Source organism: Gossypium hirsutum, chromosome A09 (genome assembly GCF_007990345.1).
Source record: "Gossypium hirsutum isolate 1008001.06 chromosome A09, Gossypium_hirsutum_v2.1, whole genome shotgun sequence".
NCBI classification, from domain to species: Eukaryota; Viridiplantae; Streptophyta; class Magnoliopsida; order Malvales; family Malvaceae; genus Gossypium; species Gossypium hirsutum.
The window spans coordinates 61,933,847-61,941,453 of NC_053432.1; positions in this window are offsets into that span (position 1 = coordinate 61,933,847).

Below are 7,607 nucleotides of genomic sequence, written 5' to 3' on the forward strand. Positions count from 1 at the left end.
TGATATTCAATAATTAACTTATAAAACGAGTATTGGTTGTATTATCAAAGGTTGAGACTTTGAGACCTTTAAATTTATATATTTGTGTAATAAAAAAATTGATATTGGAATATAAATTTTTTACTAACTTTAACGGTGAGTTTACGGTCTAAGGTTTAATAGGCAACACCTTATAAGTTGATGTAAATAATGATATTTGATATCAAAAACAATTTAGGGTACTAGTGATATGCCATTGAAGATAGTGGGGAGGGTGTCATGATGACCCATAAATGTCACATTAATCATGTATTAGAGTTGACCATATTCGACCCATGAGGCACTTTTGTGGATAAAAATCATGAGGTCCAATGGCTCGAAGTGAACAATAAGTGTTTAGGTTCGAGTCCCAATGAAAATCATATATGGACTAGTTAAATAATCAATTTGCCTTAAGTTGTTCAACTTATTGTTTGTAATAGTTTGTTTTGATTTAAATTGTTGATGTAGTTAATTAGTTGCAATGGTAAAGAAAACAATTCTAGTAGTTGAATGATAAAGAAAATCCATATCAACATATAGTTTATTTACTCGTTAAAAGGTGATGCCTTTAACGGCGAAAGTACCTTCTTCCTAGCAGGTCCCTCTATTGCAAACACTAGTTCAAATTAGTCCACATGCTATTAAATGGATCGATTTAACTTTTATGCTAGTATAAAGAATCAAATAAGGACAAATTTTAACAAAGTTAATATTTTAAAAGGTTTTCTGATTCTGCAAATGAAATGGAGTTGAAATCGAAATGAAAAAAAACTGGGTCAACTACAAGTTTAGTCTTTTTTTTTATGTTTGTTTAAGTTTAAGTTTTGGCCATTGTACTTTAAAATTTTTACTATATTGTAACTAACGTTATCGATTTATTACATTATAGTCATTCAACCATAAACTCTCGTTAATAGCGTAATGGCAAGCTAATGAGGCAGGCTAATGTATCATTTAAAAAAAGGGTCAAATTATATAACTAGTCCCTAGTAATTTTTTCCTTTTGAGCTAATTTATTTATTCTCATTCTTTGGCTTGATCATTTGATTTAATAATAAAATTGAATTAGCGCGACTAGCTTCAGGTTGTTTACAGTTGAAGCTCGTGAGAGGCCATATGTGAAATCTCTTTACGAGTGATGAATTGAGACAAGTTTGTTCATGTTTAGAGGGCAATTCCACATGGATCAACATTAGTAAGCAAAAACAATGGTATCATCACCTCTGGGAGAAGCTGTTGGAAAAAACGGGTTTGGAAAAGATAGTGGAAAATAAATTTAGGGAAAAATCAGAGTTTTAAAAATTTTTCCGAAACAATATCTTGGTTGTGATATCTAAAGTAATAAGCACTTAATCAAAATTGTACATTTTCGATTCGTCTCGGATGAATGTTTCGACTGAGTAGTCTTCTCTGCTATCTTCAAGCTCACGTCTACCGAGTGTGGACTTGCTTCGAGTCAAAAAAATTTTCACAAAAATTATCATTGGGGTAATTTTATAATTTCTCTAAACTTTTGAATTAAATTGTAAATAAAAAAATATCCCTAAAAAATTTTTGAAATAATCTCTGGAAATTTTCTGAAATAATCTCTTCAGATAATTTTCTCTCTACAACTTTCTCCCGAATTCAAATGTATGTAAATAATGACCCAATGCTTCCTTTATATAGGGAGAGTTTAGAGAATTAAATATTATTAAAATAATAGAATATTTATCTACAAGATAAATATTAAATTAAATTTAATATTAATATAATCACTTTAATATTAAATTAATAAAATACTATTTAGATAAGTATTAAATTAAATTTAATATTAAACTATTAAAATAATATTATTTTTGGAATAATTAATCTGAAATCAAATTCTCTGGTCGAATTTCAGTATGAATGTAACTCTTTTACTGCTCAACTATCGACGACCAACCGCCACTGGCCACTGGGATGCCGCTATCGTAGCTGCCAGCACCACTGTGTGCGGTGATGCAAGTGCAACACCCTTATAGCACCCCGAGCAGGTTCGGTCCAGGTAAATAATGACCCGACTAGTCTAGTCTAGCCACCGGTTGGACCTCAACCCGGTTTCATATATTGGGCTTGGTTAGACCAGCTTTTGGGTCTTAGTCTCGGTTTTAGGCTCTCGGGCCCAATTTACGATCTCAGGCCCAATTTCCAAGTTCAATTACCCATTGGGTCTAACTTGAAAATTAACTTCAAAAAATATCATATTAATTTTAATTGATTCGATTAATTTAATTTTACTTGATCAAAATTAGTTTTTCCAAAAATCACTTAGATTTTCCAAATTAATTTTTCAAGAAAATTCTTTAACCAAATTCTCTAGTTGAACAATTCTTACAACCACCTAATTTAATTCCATGTTAAATAAATCAACTCAATCAAATTATTCCCAAAGTCGTAGAATTTTTTTTTGATTCAAATGCAGTCCGATCGAGTTTTTGTTGAGCTAGCAGATGGACCAATCGGACATATACAATTAGACTCTAGTGTCATGGGGCTAGACCTTTCGTCTCGCAATTCGTGCAGCCTTAGGCAATTCGCTCGTCCAAACTCGCCTAAGTCAGCCTTTACTCGAGTGAGATTCCTTAAGAACTCCTCCAAGGCACCAATTGTATAGCGGAAGCGATTTATGGCAAAAGAAGCAGCCAAAAGAACAACAGAAAGAGTGCTCGCAAAGTGTTTGAGTAAATGCTCTTTATTCTCTTATTCACAAAAAATAATGAAACAATGTAATAGAATGATTACAAATGAATGGGAGGCTCTCTACTTATAGTTGAGCTCCCCAAAACTGACGGTCAAGATACATTTACATCGACGGACGAGATTAACCATATCCCATGATTTAAGGGATTTACAAGATATGCCATATCAAATCCTATCTAATTTTACAAGATATGATTCCTTTTATCTTTTAAGATTAGTTACCAAATCAGCCTAAGTTGCCATATCTTCGCTATCGGGCCAACCAGGCTTCAATCTGACAGGCATCTCCAACAGTTCCTTGAAGCGGGCCAGTTCTCGTAGGCCAAATGATCCCCATTTAAACAATAAACCTCCATCGGATGCATTTCGTGTAATAGTCACGGGCTTTGAACTTTAACCCGTGACATTCTCCCCCACCCATTCTTGCAATGTCCTTGTTGCAACTTCCTAATGGCACTGACTTGATTCACCTCGATCTCGTCTTGACGCCTTAACTTTTCCCTTCCTTCGAGACTTTTACCTCGACTTCTGTCACTTCTTAGCTCGAGCCATCCTACTCATTTGTACATCTCGAAGACAAAGAGTTATGTCACTCTCTTGCCCATATTCTAACTTCCCTCGAACAGAATCCTCGTGATTCACAACACTTGGCTTTTCTTTGCCCACAGTCTCTCGGCCTTCTTGCTTAAGAACTTCGAAAGGGCTCTTACATTCTTGCCAAGTCAACAAGTTAGAATGCAACACACTATCAGAGTGTTCAGAATGTACCTTTACATTTACTAAGGTCAACTGTCCCACTTGCATCGCTTCTTTCCCCTTGAAGTCTGATGCATCACCCACCTCTCCCATAGGTGGAAGCCTAGTCGATAACTCGGCCAACTCCGACGCTTCACTCGACTTGAGCATCATTGGTCCCAGCTTCACTGTTTTCATCCTAACTTTTTCCTCTAAGTTCGATAACAAACTCCCCTCTTCATTGAGTGGAAGCCCTTCTAACGACTCATCAAGCTCGGACATTTCCTTTCCTTTAACTACGGCTTGCTTTGGACAGTTCCATAACTCATGGGGACCACGGCACAAGAAGCACTTTACTCGCTTATTTTTGCTTCTCTTTGCCCGCTTGGCTTCAGCTTTTCCCTTGCTCGAACCAAGCTTCTTGGGCTCCTTGTCTGCTCTATCATTCCCTTTGATGCTAGACTTCTTCAGACACATTCGCAACCTATGCAGATCATGACACAAGAAGCACTCTACTGGATTTTTCTTACTTTTAGCCTCCTTAGCTTCGACACCCCTTGCGCTCGAACCAAGTCCCAAGGCCTTACCCACCGGATTCTTCTTAAGCGCAGATTTCCTCGGACATTTCTTCAATATATGTGGACCGTCGTAGAGAAAGCATTTTAGCTTGCCCCTTTTTCTCTTGGGTTTTTTCTTCCCAACTCATGGTTTCCCATTACCACTATTTTCGTCGTTGCTATTGCCATCATCCTTATCTTCCTTGTGATTCCCTTCACATACGCCCCTTTTCTCGAACTTTTTTAGACCCAAGCTTGTATTTCCTTAGACCAAGCTTAACTACAGATTTCGTTACCGTCATGGCTTCCGACAGCTTTTAGGTACCTCTTTTTTCCACCTCCTGTTTGACCCACGACTTCAATCTTTCTCGAAAAGCAAGCAATGCTTCTTTCTCGATCACATCTAAAACTTGGAGCATGAGTTCCTTGAACTCTCAAACATACTCCTGCATTGTGCCCCGTTGCGTAATCCCTTGCAACTTTGCCTAAGCTTTTTCCTCGGTAAGCTTTGGGTAAAACTGTCCCTTCAACTCATATTGGAACTCTTGCCACGTTCCAATCTCACATTTCCTTTTATCTATGGTCCTACATCGACACCATAAAAGCGCAATATCAGTAAGAAATAATGAAGCATTATTTACCTTACCTACATCATCCATGATACCTTTGGCACGAAAGTAATTTTCCATCCTCCACAAGAAATTATCCATATCACATGTAGACGTTGTCCTCGCAAACTCTTTTAGCTTCGGGACATACTCATTACTGAGTGCTACACTTAACAGTCCTTTCCCCACGGCTGCTTGGCACAAGGCCAGCTCTCCCTCGAGCTCATTTGTTCTTGTGCTTAAAGCCATCATCGTAGCCATTGTTTCCTCCTTCAAAACCTTCACTATGGTTCCGAGAGCACCGTTCCTCTCCGTCAGCTTCTTCATTTGGGAATCTAGCAGCTCTTGCACGCTATCCCTTTAGGAAGTGAGACACATGGTCACAAAGTCCCTGAACTACTCCTTCAAGTCCTCAATGAGTTCCCCAAGTGCATTGTCTGACTCTTTTGCATCCTCCATGGACTTCTCAAGTTTGCCCACGCGTTCCTCAATAGCCTACAGCATCTCCCTCAAAGGCTTTCTCGCCCACATTTGTTCAAACTCTTCTCTCGACATCCCAAAAATGCCTTTGAACCAATAGCTCGGATACCACTTGTCACGGGGCTAAACCTTTCGTCTCGCAATCCGTGCGGCCTTAGGCGATTCACTTGTCCAAACTCGCGTAAATCATCCTTTGCTTGAATGAGGGTTCCTTAAAACTCCTCCAAGGCACCAATTGTATAGCGGAAGCAATTTATGCCAAAAGAAGCAACGAAAAGAACAACAGAAAGAGTGCTCGCAAAGTGTTTGAGTAAATGCTATCTATTCTCTTATTTGCAAAAAATAATGAAACAATGTAATGGAGTGATTACAAATGAGGGGGAGGCTCCTATTTATATTTGAGCTCCCTAAAACCGACGGTCAAGATACATTTACATCAACGGACAAGATTAACCATATCCCATGATTTAAGGGATTTACAAAATATGTCATATCAAATCCTATCTAATCTTTACAAGATATGATTCCATCTACCATCTAAGATTAGTTACCAAATCAGCTTAAGTTTCCATATCTTCGCTATCGAGCCAATCAGGCTTCAATCTGACAGGCTTCTCCAATAGTTCCTTGAATCGGGCCAGTTCTCGTGGGCCAAATGATCCTCATCTAAACAATAGACCTCTATCGGATGCATTTGGTGCGATCCGTGACACTAGTGATTGCAATTAGTTTAGAAGTATCGTTCTGATAATTCACAATTACTTAATCTTGGAGTCAGTCTACAAAAAGTACCATGATTGAAAATCCTTATTGTTTACTCTTTACGAAAATAATTCATCCAATTGCTTTGTTCAGTGACCTCGTATGTGTGTGTTACCCTCATATGATATCATTAATTCCTTTGAATTAAATCCGTTCACTCAATACAATCTTATTTTATCTCGTTGTCAGCATTATATCTTCTTAATGATTAATATAACAACTGTCAACAAATGACTTTTATTGACTACTATTATCGATATGGATATATGTATCTAATGCACTGCAAAAGTGAAACTATTGATAAATTTTGAGAGTTTTGTACGGAAATGAGCAGTTAGGTTTATCCATAAAAAATCTTTGGTCTAACCGAGGTAGGGAATATTTGTCCAATGAGTTTTTAGAATACCTCATAGAGAATGGGATTTTATCCTAATTGATTACGCTATGCACTCCACAACAGAATGGCGTAGTTGAGGGAAGGGAATAGAACCTTGCTTGACATAGTTTGTTCAATGTTAAGCTATTCACAACTTTCTATGTAACATCCCTAACCCTTATTCGTCACCGGAATAGGGTTACGAGGCATTACCGAATAACACACGTCATTCACATATATTTATACATTCGTACTCAAAATCTATTCAAAACATTCATAATGTCATTTATAAGGCTTTACGAGACCTTAAAACATGTTTAGAAGTGTTTCAGGACTAACCGATAACATTTGCAAACTTTAGGAAACTTAGAAATTTTTTAAATATATAAAGGTCACACGTCTGTGTGAACAAGCTGTGTGCCTCACACGGTCACCAGACACGCCCGTGTCACAGGTCGTGTGAGAACATGGCATACATACTGACTTGTACCACTCGGCCGAGGACACACCCGTGTGCCAGGCCGTGTAAAATTTAGAGGGGTTACTAACTTGGCCACACAGTTGGCCATATGTCCATGTACTAGCCCGTGTGCCACACACGACCAGTAGACACGCCCGTGTATTTAGGCCGTGCCAAACCTGTAGGGTATACTAACTTAATTCGAAGGGTTACCCCAGGTGACACACGGCCGTGTAGCATGACTGTGTGTCGCATACAGCTGAGACACACGCTCGTATCTCTGCCCGCATAGACAAAAATAGGCCATTTGTAAACCCTTCTTTCATGCACACAAAGCAACCCATATGGTACCATTTCAATACAAATTTTAGCAACCAAAACATGCTATTTCATTCACATATCATGCCATCTATCCACAACCATTTCAACTACTCAATTCCATAGTAAAAAACATACCAAATTAATATGCCACAATTATCAAGACTTACTTAAGTTCTAAATGCATTTCCTCATCAAATTATCATCTATATCATGACACAAATTGCACCATATCATCATCTCAAAATCAAACCATAATATGACAATCTTCCAAGAATTAATACATCATCTAATAATTAACCAAATGAACAACCATTTAGTTATATCAACAATTATGGCAAACACACCAAAACAAGCCAACATATAAGGCATTATATACATCACATATATCACTTATGAAATATATAATTCAAGCCGACTTAAATAGCCATACACACCAACATTTATAAGTCAAATCTCATGGCTAACATCATAACTCAGAACATACCAAGATGACACTAGTCTATACATGTCATATACCATATATACAAAGCTTCAAAAATACCAACGAGATGATCGATAGTATGATG